The 14,028-nt window shown below is 43.3% G+C and overlaps 1 protein-coding gene across 5 annotated transcripts in view; it reads left to right on the top strand.

Moving 5' to 3' along the window:
* Positions 1-455: 455 nt before the first annotated feature.
* The window catches only part of LOC103824730 (ubiquitin-associated protein 1-like), a 90,867-nt gene continuing 77,294 nt past the window's right edge, over positions 456-14,028 (top strand). Inside the window, exon 1 of one of the 5 annotated variants that reach the window (XM_050986348.1) lies at positions 456-2,301. The gene's annotated coding sequence lies outside the window, so the exon portion shown is untranslated. The other 4 variants (XM_050986344.1, XR_007780318.1, XM_050986347.1 and 1 more) reach the window with 4 other exon arrangements.

The raw sequence follows: 14,028 nt of genomic DNA, 5'->3' as shown, positions 1-14,028 counted from the left end.
TGTTTCAAAGTTCAAGGGGCCCCCCTCTTATCTCAGTCCTTCGGCTGAAGCAGTTTTTCGAGCATAGGTTTTTTGCGAGAACAGGCAGTCTTGAACGCAGACCAAACAGCTATGCTACAGACTTAATAATTCAAAGCACATTTCACCTAAATCTGAAATGGATTTCTACTCTGGAAATTTTCCATTCTGTTTCAGTACCTTCCTAGTACCTCAGCCAGTGGGAAAAGGAAGAGGGGGCAACATGCAGCTGGGAATTTGGGATAAAAGGAGGCTGTGCCCACCAAAACCCTGAGAGCATGTGAAAAACATGTTCACTCTCCTGTGAAAATCTAAAAATTTTAATAAAGGACAATAGGAGACAAGGACCATAGAGCAAAGGGTATGATGACCGGCTGGGTGCATCTTGGCACTTAGCCAAGACCACACCTGCTAGTTTGGAAACACTCTTTATATACCATTTCTATTACATCAGTCTGTTACATATTCATAGACCCTTATGCATAGTAAACTTTCTTCCCAAACTAGGTTACATGTTCCAAGATCTGTTTAGCATGGCTCCTCCTTGGTTCCACCTTTTTAGAGCATGTGGATTCCTTGGTTGTGGTTTTTAGTCCATTCTTATAATCTCCAGTTTTTGGGCCTTGGTCCACACTGTCTTCAGAGAGTGAGTGCTGATAGTTGGCCTATCTGTAGCAGGTGGCTTCTTCATATGTTCATTGCATGTTATCCCATCCAAGCAGGCATTTTAACACAAGCATACTTATATCAGCTATTTCACTAAGCTTAATTAAGAACAGAAATAAAAACTATATCTTTATAACAAATTACTTTAACATCACACACATAGAATCCATTTTAATATTTGCAAAAAGCAAATTTGCAAAAATTTGCAAATATTATAATATGTATTTACAACAGGCATGTGCCCCAGTGGACTCTCTCCCTTTATTCGAATAAGGTTGCAGGACTCCTCTGTTTCCTTTATGGACACTGGCTTTTCATAGCATGATTTTCCATACAACAATCATAAAACACTTCCTCCTCTCCTTCCACTGCTAGACCAGAGGAAATAATGCCTGGCACTGGCTTCACTTTGCAAAACTTCATCCCAGGTTTCCCTTAAAGAGACCCTTTTAAGTAGCTTGGCTTTATCATCTGGCTTCTCTGAGTGAATACAAGAACCCAGTGCACAATGAGGTGCTTAGTCAAACTTTGAGGTACTCTTCTCCACCAAGAAACTCCCTTATTATAGGGGAAATAAAGGGCATACAAATATTTGTATGATTATGCTGTCTTAAAACTGATGTGGATGGATGTGTGCTTTTCCTTATGTTCACATGGATCATTAACTTTTTCCTATGCTTATAGAGGCAAAAATTAAGAGTATCCCAAACCAAATGATCACCAATGAACAACACTGTGGAGAAAAGAAAAAGGAAGACGGGGAAAAAAGTGTGATGTACAGGCAGACTGAAAAGAAAGCCAGCTCCTGACCACCTGAAACCCTCTGGTGTCTCAAATCACATAAAATCAATAAACATACTATTTTCCTGAAAAATATGGCATTTCTTTTATGCCTTTTTTTGGTGTCTTTTCACCTAACAAACGTCAAAGACAAGGGTGCTGCAAAAAACCAAATTGAAAAAAAAAAAACCCAGTAAAGAACCTATCAGGCTTTCCAGCTTCTCCTGAGGATAAAACACCTAAGGGATAACAGTCTTTAGCTGTTTTCAGTCGTGATTTACTATGATTAATGCTCCTCTCTACATCCTCCTTCACACACATAACTACCACCTCCATTTTGAACAAAACACCTTAATTTCGTACCAAGGCCCTCTCAAAAGACTGAAAACCTGCTGCCAAAGCTGCTCTTGGGGGAAAGTGCTATGCTCCAGGGCATCCAGCAGGAGTGCCTCTTCAGCTGTGCCGGGCGGGCATGCAGCCTCTCGTGAGGGGAGCAAGGGCAGGTGACGAGGCAGCCATCTCTGCTAAGGAAAAAGGCTGAGACGTATGGAGCAAAATGCCCCCTTAGGGCCCGGCTCGCCACCTTCATCCATCCCGGAGGAGTCCGTCGTTGTACCCAGTTAGGAGAGGGTCAGAAAGTGCTAGAGGAACGCTCGGGCAGGGCCGGAGCCAGGAACAGGCAGAGACAAACACAAACACAGAAGGAAATAAAAGTATCCTCACCCCACCCCTCTTCCGCTGAGGTGATGTCACCGTGAGCACCTCCTGATTGGCTCGGAGGGAGTAGGTGACCTCGCGGCGTGACGTCAGCGTGTCGTTGAGGAGGCGAAGTGGAGGGTAGGTAGACAACATGGCCTCTCCTGGTTGACGGGCTGGGGGTGGTGATACGGTGCGCGTTTCGTACTGGTGGGTGGTGGGCGGTGGGCAGCGATCGCACGGACAGCTGGAACCGCCAGGTGCCGCGTAGGTAATGAGTGGGCGGGTAGGGAATGGGAACGCAGATGCTGGTCTGGGTGAGGGCGCAGCCGGCCGCTCCTTGGGCCCTCTGCCCCGCTGCCGGGTTAAACGTCGCTACCGCTTCTCCTTGTCCTGGGCGAGGGACCATCCGCGCCCTCACCGTAATTCAGCTAATGTGATGTGCAGGCGGGGCGGCTATAGGGCCGCTGGCCTCTCGGGGCCGGGGTTTCCATGTTTGGGGGCTGCTCCCCCGGCTGGGGAGGGGACGAGCCTGTGAGCGTTGCATTACCGCATGGTCTTGCTCCGCCTTCACGGCCTCTCGGTTTTGCTTTTGAACTTACCCTTTAATGGAGGTGCTGTACTAGCTATGGGGAAGGGAATGAGGCTGAGATGGTATGTGTGGTAGCAACACCGTTGGACCGATTTCTTCAAGGCCGTGTGCCAGGACGGCGTTACGTTGCAGTACCACCAACTGTACTGACTTCAGGTTTTTGTACATGCAGAGCTGTGAGTCAAAAGTGTCAGTGATACTTTAGATCACCATTGCAATTGGATGATTTAAACTTTTTAGACTGTCCTGGTTTCAGCTGGGATAAAGTTAATTTTCTTCTCAGTAGCTGGTACAGTGCTGGGTTTTGGATTCAGTATGGGAATAATGCTGATAACACACTGATGTTTTGGTTGCTGCTATGTGGTGCTTACCCTGAGTCAAGGGCTATTCAGTGTCTCAGGCTCTGCCAGTGGTTGGGTGCACAAGGAGCTGGGAGGGAGCTGACCTGAACTGGCCAAAGGGATATTCCATTTGATAGAATGTCGTGCCCATTCTATAAACTGAGGGAGTTGGCTGGGAGCTACCAATCGCTGCTTGGGGACTGACTGGACATGGGTCAGTGGGTGGTAATTAAACTGTGCAGTTTCCCTTGGATTTTATTCTCCTTTCTCTTTTTCCTCATCATTTTTATAATACTTGAAACTTCAAAGGGAAAACCAAGGAAATGTTACATATAAGATATGTGAATGAATAAATGTTAGTTTCTCTTTAGTAAATTAAACTTCAATTTTCAGATTGCTGTAAGAGTACACTGATTAGGTGGGAGACTTACTGTATAGTTTATGTTGATGGAAAAAAATATTAATGATAAAAAAATCATTAAAACCACGTGGAAGAGTTCAATCTCCATTGTTTACATGGTGTTTTGCAGTGCCTCGTACTTGTCCTAGAGACAAAAATCTCTAACAGAATAGGAGTCAGGTTTCTGAACCAATCCAGCAGACTACATCTAATTCTGTCACACTGGCAGCCATAGCTGTTTCAGCTGGTGCTGGTAGCAAAAGTGCTATAATGCCACACAAGTTATCATCTTAGTCATTCTCTTTTTTAATTGTATAAGGTTATGATTTTGTGTTGCTTCCACAAACTTTAGGGATTGATAATTCGGGACATTCAATATTGTTGTCAATTTCCAGTCTATATCATAAGTTTTTGACATCAACTTGTTCTGGTATTTTACACTTAGTGCTGGGTTAAATATTTTGATAAATTAATCTGTGAGAAATTTAGTTTTACTTATTAGACAAAACTGCTATCTAGCCTTCTCTGGCATTTTGTTTCTAACATAATAACTCCCAGTCTTTTCAATCATAAATTCCAAAGATTCAGTTCTTGTTTTACAAGGATGCCTAAAGGGATGACTATCTATTTAAAATTGATCTGTGCAATTCAGATCAATGTCAGTGTAAAGAGGGTCTAATGGAGCTGTAATTGAAAAGCTCTGAAAGAGGTTTTTGAAAACGATTATTTGAAGAAAAGGTAAAGAAGGGTGAGCTCACAGTTGTTGTGTGTTAACCACTTAGGTAGGTAATCCTCTCAAGTAAGCAAGTGCATTGCTTCATGCTGACCCCATGACTTGGTTTGAATAACCTCGTGTTCTGTGTCCCTAATGTCCTTTTGCAGTCAGTATAGTCTTGTATGAGGTCTCCTAAGAGAAACTGAGCATTGGGATTTTTCCCTCGCTTAAATGATCAGATTTTTTCCAAATCCTTGCTTGCATAGGGAAGGCATTTTCTTTAATGTGAAGAAATACTGTCTTTCTTGTGGTTGGGAAATTTTGAAAGAACAGCTTTAATGTCCAGACTTGATAATGCTGGGGGTTTTTTTGTGTGTTTTTAGGTTTTTGTAAGGCTACAAGGTCTTTTTGGAATCCTTTAAACTTGCAATGTACTTGAAACACGGAAGTGTTTACAAGGGGAAGCAGAATATAATTTCTCTGACTTTGGTTTAAATCTTTTCTGGAGGGGAAAGCAAATTGGCTCAAAATGTCAATGTTGCGTTAGTAGTGTTACAGTTTTTAACTAACTAAGTTAAAATGGAAATTCTGAGCTTATGTTTTCTCAACTACATTTTCTATCAGAAATTCTTACAACAGAGTAACATTTTAAGTGGGCATATCAGAAGAACATGAGTCCTATACAAGAAGCAGTCAGTTCTTCAGCTGGAAGATGGTCTGAATATACTTAAGCTGCTTAGCTATTAGTAGATGTTTTCATGGAAGCTAGTAAAGAGTTGTGAGCTCCTGGTTAGTCTGGTTTATGTTGCTGAAGATCAGCATTCATGATTACTATCTACTAGATTATGTGAAAGATTTTATTTACGCCCTTTCCTAATGTATATGTTTGTGCTTGTACCATTTGGCATCTCAAGGCTAGCAGCAGATGAAGTCATGACTGAAATGACTGGTGAAGTTTGTTCTCTGAGTTTGTGAGGTTGGATTATTAAGAGTATGCATATGACCAGTTATGCTAAGTGTTAGCAGCATGCTTAATCTAGACATAGAGATTGTGCTTTTTTGTTTAACTTGATTTGTTTCATCAGTTCTGAACTCTAAATTAAAACTAGATTCCTAGTTTATAAACACTCTGTAAATTGTTAAAGCATTGTTAAATATTTGACTCATTGATAGTAGTATGAATTCTTATGCTAATTAAGTTGAAGTAGCTAAATTTGTTTATAATTACTAAATGCTATCCATCTGATTACTTTAAGCTCTCAGAACTGGTAAGCATTTGCTATTCAAAACTTAAGATATAGGAAAATAGTAGTTAAAAGCAGTTGCTGTACTCATCAAATTTAGGACTTGTTTCATTACTGCTTTGTGAGATTATTATAGCCCTCACTAGTAGTACAAGTGCTAAATCATATTTTCTTCCCCTTTTTTCCCCTAGAATGGAGGAATTGCACAGCATATTTATATTTTCTGGCATGGTTTATCATGCAAATGTCTGTGTTGCTGCTATTGTATTTCAAGGAGGGGGAAATAGTCTAGTTTACCACCCTGTCCTGGTTTCAGCTGAGATAGAGTTTCTTTTTTCTTAGTAGCTGGTACAGTGCTGTGCTTTGGATTCAGTATGGGAATAATGCTGATAACACACTGATGTTCTGGCTGTTGCTGAGCAGGGCTTACCCTGAGTCAAGGGCTTTTCAGTGTCTCATGCTCTGTCAGAGTGGAGCTGTGCAGAGAGTTGGGAGGGAGCACAGCTGGGACAGTGGTGTTAACACCTCCGTGATAGCATATTTAAGATGAAAGAAAAAAAGTGATTGTGCAGTTGTAATTGCAGAAAAATAAGAATGGGGTGAGAACATGTGAGAAGAACAACTCTGCAGACACCAAGGTCAGTGGAGAAGGAGGGGCAGGAGCTGCTCCAGGTGCCAGAGCTGAGATTCCTCTGCAGCCCATGGTGAAGACCATGGTGAAGCAGCTGTCCCCCTGCAGCCCATGGAGATCCACGGGGATGGAGAGATCCACCTGCAAACCATGGAGGAGACCCATGGCCAGAGCAGGGGGATGCCTGAGAGAAGGCTGTGACCCTGTGGGAGGCCTGTGGAGAGAGGGGCCCATGATGGAGCAGCCTGTCCTTGAGGGATTGCACCCCATGGAAGAGTGACCCATGCTGCAGCAGTTCGGGGAGGACTATTGCCTGTGGGATGGGCTCATGTTGGGAGAAGTTTGTGGAGAACTGTCTCCTGTGGGAGGGACCCCACGGTGGAGCCAAGGAAGGACTCCTCTCCCTGAGCAGTGGGAGAAACAATGGGTGATGAATTTACCATAACCCCCATTCCCTGTCTCCCTGTGTTTGGGGAGGAGGTAGAGCTGGGAAGGAGGGAGGGATGGGGGGAAGGTGTTTTTTAAAGTTTATTTTACTTCTCATTATCTTGCTCTGATTTTGGTAGCAATAAATTCAATTAATATCTCTAATTAGGGCCTTTTTTGCCCATGATGGTATTTGGGGACCTCCTGGTCCTTATCTCAACTCATGAACCCTTCATTATATTTTCTTTCCTCTGTCCCAGTGTGGAGGGGAATGGGAGAGCAGCTTTGGTGGCTGCCTGGCAACCAGCCAGGGTCAACCCACTACAGGGATTTACCCAAAGGCCGATTGATGTTCAGGGATGGGCTGTGTATCAGTCAGCGTGTAGAGAGCAATTGCGCATCAGTTGTTTTTCTTGGTGTTTATCTTTCATGTTCCTCCCCCTTTTTATTAATAATATTATAATTTTAATCTTTACTTTGTTACTGTTCTTATCTCAACCGATGAGTTTTGTTGTTTTTTTTTTTCTAATTCCCCTCCTGTTCCCACTAGGGTGGGGTGGAAGTGAGCAAGCAGCTGTGTGGTACTCTTGTTGCCAGTTGGAGTTAAACCATGACACCCTTTTCTTGGTGGTGATGTAGCTTCTACATTAGTGAAGCTGATCTCGAGGCCAAAACAAGATGTATACTCTTTTTTCTTTTCTGCTTATCTATTTAGATGATCTTTAAATCGCTTGGGTAACAGTCAATAGTAGGAACTACACTAAACCCACATCTCTTCTTGGAGTTGTCAGAACCTGTGTTATCTCCTTATATGTTGTGTTTGGAAGTCAGCCAGCCTTAGATATTAGTTGCAGATTCTTTTCTCTTGTGACAGGGCCCTTTTTGGAAAGGGTCCATTTTAACAAAGTCACCCATTTGCTGCAACAGTTAAATGGGAATTTAGAATAGGTGCATCTTCTAGACTCTTGTTTGATACATCAGTCTCTGGCCAAAGAAAAAGCTTGCAATTATCTGCCTTGACCACCAGGCTGTCTATAAGTATTTTTTTATTTTCTTATGTTCTTGCCTCTGAAACTTGTAGTTCTAGAGGTTTGTGTGGTATAAAAGCTTCAGCTTCATTGGAAACTTATATGGCTGGTAAGTCATTTGGTGATTGAAAATTGGTGCATTAGTGTACTGTGTTTTCTTACCCTTGTAGCATTTTCCCTTATTTTTGGGTGAAATGTTTGGCAAATGAACTTATGTCCCAAATATACCATCAGGATCTTGAAGGAGGAATAGAGCTGTCTATTATCAGTTATGAGCCTTAAATCCTTAACCAGCCCAAATAGTATGTGCTTTTAGCAAGTCCAGTGTCTTTAATCACAGAATATGCTGAGTTGGAAGGAACCCAAAAGGATCATCAAATCCAACTCCCAGTCCTGCATAGGACCATCCCTGAGAGTCACACCCTGTTCCTGAGAGTATTGTCCAACCACTTCTTGAAGTCTATCAGGCTTGGTGCTGTGACCACTTCACTGGGGAGCCTGTTCTAGTGCCCAACCACCCTCTGGGTCAAGAACCTTTTTCTAATATCTAACCTAAACCTTCCCTGACACAACTTCAGGCCATTTCCTCAGGTCCTGTCACTGGGCACCAGAGAGATCACTGTCTGCCCGTCTTCTTCCCCTCACAAGGAAGTTGTAGACTGCAATGAGGTCTCCCCTCAGCCACTCCTTGTACATCTTCCTCTCAAGGCCCTTCCCCATCTTCATAGCTCTCCTTTGGATGCTCTCTGATAGTTTCATACCTTTCTTATATTGTGGTGGCTAAAACTGCTCATGATATTCAAGGTGAGGCCACACCAGTGCAGAGCAGGGCAATCACCTCCCTCAACCAGCTGGTGATGCTGTGCCTGATGCACCCCAAGGATGTGGTTGGCCCTTCTGGCTGCCAGGGCACTGCTGACTCATATTCAACTTGCCATCAATCAGGACCCTCGGGTCCCTTTCCATGGCACTGCTTTCTAGTGTCTCATTCCCCAGGGTTGTCTCATCCCAGGTACAGAATCCAGCACTTTTCCTTGTTGATCTTCATATAGTTGGCGATTGCTCAGATCTCTAATTTTTCATGGTCTCTCTGCAGGGACTCCCTGCCTTTGAGGAAGTCAACAGTTCCTCCCAGTTTTGTATCATATGCAAACTTGCTTAGTACCCCTTCCAGTCCTGTGTCCAAGTCATTTATGAAGATGTTGAAGAGCACAGGGCCTAATTTTGAGCCCTGTGGAACCCCACTTGTGGCAGGTCACAAGCCTGATGTCACCTCATTCACTAAAATACTTTGTTCCTGACCTGTGAGCCAGTTGCTCACCCATCACATGGTGTGTTTATCCAGCTGTGTGCTGGACAGTTTGTCCAGAAGGATTCTGTGAGAGACGATATGACCAAAGTGGGACATAACATGAAGATAGCTGCATAACTACAGGTGTCTAACGTTAATGTAATGAAGCCATATGGAACAAGAGAGTGAGAGATGCCATGCTTCTCTGAGAGTGTATGGAAGGGCTGCCTTCTGCTTTAACTTGACTGATATGTACTGAATCAGAAGGTCTAGTTGCCCATTATGTTATGCTAAGCAATGGCACAATTTGAAGAATCAATTTCTCCTAATGTTTGTCACTGCTAGGAAGATGCTATCCAACATCTGCATGTAAAGTCATATGGATGTTATTGCCATCACTAGAGTGTTGTCTTGTAATCCAATAATGTGATCTGTATGCAGACCTACTCTTCAGTGGCTCTTTTCTCCATGTCTTTCCTACTCATGTATTCTGGAAACATTTTTAAAAGTGCTATTTTATTGATTCCTGTCCTTCTGCTCCTCAGTCATTGCACTGGAAATAACTGAATTAGTTTGATGTTATGGACTGTCCTTCAAATTTAGATTTCTTGTTACAGTTGCTTGGGTTTTTGATCCATGGAGTGTGTATGCCACAGCGATCTAATCCCTTCCTCCCTCCACTGTTGTCAGTGTAACCCCTGCTCTGCATTTGGTTAAATGTAAGGTGACCACTTGTATCCCATAAGATGGAGACATGTCATTAAATTTGTTTCAAACAGCATGTAGCAGCCTGAATTGCTGCTAGTAAAGTCCAAGGTAAAGAAGCAAAAAGGGCCTTTGCATAATATCCACAGATGTTTAATTCAGCCACGCGGTGAGATGTTCGGGTCCAAGGCACACACATTCAGGGTCCAGCTCTCTCCCTCGAGGGGCCCGGGGGTTGACCCTGGTCTTGGGGCAGTACAAAGATAAGGGCCAATCAGGGAATAGGGAGGAGTGCCTCAGGGACATAAGAACAGACATAGGAACAGGGGAAGGAGCCAATGGGGTGTAACAGCTTTGAGGTAAGCTTCTTTTGTCTCCCTAACTTAGGGGATGCCCCCCAGGGCCTCCACACTAGCAAATACTGAAAATTGAATGGAAACTTCTTACCAGCATTTGCTTCAAGGAGGGTCTAGTTTGTTCTTGTTGATCTTAAAATAGACCGAGAACCTTAATGTACTTTATCTCTTGGATTGCAGTAAATGTATTTAAAACTTTTTTTTTTTCCTGTTAAGACTGGTCATAGTGATGCTTGCTTTTTTTTCTGCAGGAGGTGTAGTTGCAATGTGTCAAATATACCTGTACAGTTACTTTATCCAAAGAGCTATTATCAGTGGCCTAGTATCACTGCTTTATGAAAGGGGAGTATCTCCATGCAGATGACTGCTTGTTTGCAGAATTGTAAGAGGTAAAAAGTAGAAGCAGTTGCTGCAGATTTTGGGTTGATTTCATCCATTTGGAGACTGCAATAAATGAAAACAGAATCCATTTTGCACTGTAGTAGACTCTGATCAGCTTTTTACTGTCAGTCTCAGAGACTTCAATTGTGTAGCAATAATGGAATGCTTACATAGGTGGAAAGCTTTGATAGAACCTTGACTTTTGTTTTATCTTAGCAACAGGCACTGTCTACTTCTGGTTTTGTTGTATATACAGCAAACAGAATTTTTAAGCATTGCACACAGTAACACTAGAACGGGCTGCCAGCCACATTTCATCACCTCCTTTTCAAAAAACTTAATTAAAATAGTGTCTTGCAACTAAAAAGATTTGAAAGGCTATTCAGGGACCACTGTTACAAGCATCTTGTTCCTCTGTCTTGCACTTTATATAGAATGCTGATGTTGGTTTAGCCTTTCACTTGCACTGAAACAAGTAGTTACAGTAAAAACTTAAACCACTGCCTGAATCTGAAATACCTGTGGTGCATTAGAAATCAATCACTGGAATTAAACTGCTTTTCACTGGTTTTCAGTGTACAATCAGTAATACTTAATGAATGTAATATAGGCAGAAAAAAATAATCTCTTTAAAGTTTGGGTTTTTTGGGTAGTTTTGTAGTTTTCAGAGTGAATGGTGCATCCTCAGTTGTGCATTCTTAGGCTACACAATGAGTATCAGGAGGCAAAATGGAAATTGCAAGATTTTTTTCTCTGAAAATCACAGATGTGTTATATTGATTATAGTTGATAACTTGGTGCATTTTGATTTCCTCTGACCCATAATACTTTCCTTAGAAGGTGGGAATTACTTCAGAAAATTCATGTGGTCTGGAATCTAAACACAGTTGCACCCCAAAATGAAGGATATAGCAACAAAAGACCAATTCTTCTCAACAAATAGTTAAATTGGCTTGAGTTATCACTGAGAAAGGTGTTTCAGGTACCATTAGCAATAGGATGCTTTCAATTTGACCAGTCAGAGCTCTTTCAGAAGGAAAGGAATGTAGATATAAACTTCAGGGAAAACACCAGTAGAAGAAACATCAAAATAAAATTATAATTGAAAAATACCCCAACTTCCTAGCAGCTTCTCATGGTAGTAAATTTTTTTCTTCATCTGTTTATGAGACTCTCCTTTTGATACCTTGCCTGTACCAAGTCACACTTCTCTATGTTCTCCTTGTTATCTGGCAGCACAAGTAAATAGTCATTCAGTTTTAAGTGGTGACATGTCAGGTGGGCTGTCTTGGTTACCTGTGTTGTCCCTTCAAGCCTTTCCAACTTGTCATCTTTCTCTTTGTGGCAGTTGTTTCTGTCATCAGTTTTGTCTTGTCACTTCTCTGTTTCTGCATCTGTATTTTTTTTGTTTGTTTTTGTGGTTGTTTCTCTGTATGAATCCCCCTCCTCCCCTTCTATCATCATAACTGAGATCCGCTGCTCTCATCTTGGGCTCTGGTATGCTGTGTTCCTCTGACTGTCTGGTTTTAAAAAAGTTGCCCTGTTGACTCAGTGTTAAGCGGAAAATGAACATACAAGAAGGGAAGAGGTTGCCTTGGTGGCTGCTGACATTAAAGTTGCTTATAACTTTAGGCACCTGTAGTCCTGATCTCTTCAGAGAATTAGCCAGAACCAAGAATGAGAGAATGAGGCTAAGGATGTGTCCTAGGGTGACTGTTATCCCCATTCGTGTGTATGTAATTTATGCTGGATATTATGTTCTGTGCCTTTAAGACTGGCAGAGTGAGAGTTTTGTTTTGGGCCTCCTATCAGCTACTCGGCGGGACATACAGATAGCACCAGAGCATGTTGCGGCTTCTCTGCTTTTTGCCCTGCTTTTTGCTCTCGCTCTTGCTTCTGCTTCGCTTCTGCTTTGCTTGCTCTTGCTTCTTTCCCCCCTTCTCATTAGTTACCTTAGCTAAACAGTCCAAATTCCTTTCTGGACTGTTCTCCCCCCCCCCCCCCGCCGTTGGACCTGCTGACTGCTCCGGACTGGGATTCAGAACACCGAGAGAGAGAGAGGTTACACCTTGTGGCTGCAGCAGCTGCCTCAGCACTGGAGGGACTGACAACAGCAAACCCCCAGGAGAGACTTTCTGAATTTGTCATCTTTCTCAGAGCAGTGGAAGAGTGGTGTCATCCGGTATTGTTCATTGTGTGTGCTGGGGGGTGCTGTGCTTGTCAAATAAACAGGTTCTTTCCACTTCTCTCCGAGGAATTCTTCCTGAACCAATTGGGGAAGGGGCCTGTGGGTTTGCTTTTGGAGAAGCCCTTTTTGGGGATTCTCTCCAAATTTCCCCTAAACCAGGACAAATCTTGGCGCCCAACGTGGGGCTCGAGAGAGAGTGGAGAGACCCTGTTTTGAGTGCATTTTGGTTACCATTATTCTGTTTCAGTGTAAAGCAGTTAATAGACATGCTTTTTGAATTCATAATGTCTATTGGGGGGAAGGCTTGCATGCATTTCTGGTCCCTAAGGTTTTTTGAGATCTAATACCTCTATGGTCCCTTGGTTTGTTTTCTTATCCAGAAATAGCTCTGTATTGTCTCTAATACGTAGCTTTTACAGCAGAGGGGCAGTGACCAGAGTAGCTATCCTGCTGGGCTTGGTGGTAATAGCTTGCAAGAAGTTTGTAAACATGCTGGGGTCTGCTCCAGGTTGTGAATGGTTCATGGCTATGGTTATGCATCCAGATTGTTAGAGGAAGAGCAGGGGGTGAGGCTTTTCAGCCTTTGCTTTCCTTCTTCTCCTCTGAATCTGTTGCATCGCTTTTGGAGAATGTTCAGTTTCCCCTGAATGTTAAAGAGACCATCTTTCTAGTACTCAATCTGGTAAGCTTGCTCTATATAGTCTGCTGCATCTCTAGAATGAGGGCTGAGATTTCTAGCCGGGCTGATGAGATCCCTGACTCAGGAATAGACCCAGGTGTGGAAAATCCTAAGTGGTGTGGGAAATGGGAGAATATGGGCCAAATCCTGAAGGAATTCTCTGACCCTATAGTCTGGGACTTTCCCCATGATCAAATTCAGAACCCAGTTGAGGTGGGGAAATATCTGAAAGAGAAGTACCAGGATGACCCTAAAGAGAAAAAGATCATTGCAGTGAGCTGGGCCTTAGCATACGCTTATCGCACATTGCTAGATACGGTTGGCCAGCAGACAGAGGCAGGGGGGCGGGGAGACAAAGCAGTCAAGCTAGATAGTGAGCCTAAGCCAGCAGCTAAACCAATGGCTGTAGCTACCAGCACTAGAAGTGGGAAATGCACGGGCAAGACCAATCGGCCAGTGGATGATGATGAGGATGATGCAGGAGAAGGACCCTCAGCGCCTCCTGATGTAAAATCAGAAGTCAAAGCAGCAGGTGCCAGACCAGAAGCCCATATGGAGTCCTTTTCCCTGAAGGACCTCCGTGGCCTAAGGAAGGATTACACCCGGCGACCCGATGAATCCATAATTAGTTGGTTAGTCCGTCTCTGGGATGCTGCAGGTGAGGCCACAATCCTGGATGGCACTGAAGCCAGGCATTTGGGATCCCTGTCACATGATCCTGTCATCGACCAAGGAATGATGAGGGGGGTTAATCCTCACAGCCTCTGGGCACGGGTCTTGGACAGTGTTGCACAAAGATACCTGTGTGCAGATGATCTTTATATGCAGCAGACTCAGTGGAAGACCATAGAGCAAGGGATCCAACGCTTGAGAGAAATGGCAGTGGCAGAG

The sequence above is a fragment of the Serinus canaria genome, chromosome W (assembly GCF_022539315.1).
Source record: "Serinus canaria isolate serCan28SL12 chromosome W, serCan2020, whole genome shotgun sequence".
Lineage (NCBI taxonomy): Eukaryota > Metazoa > Chordata > Aves > Passeriformes > Fringillidae > Serinus > Serinus canaria.
The sequence above is the reverse complement of the archived record's forward strand: the minus strand, read 5'-3'. Positions and strand labels throughout refer to the sequence as shown.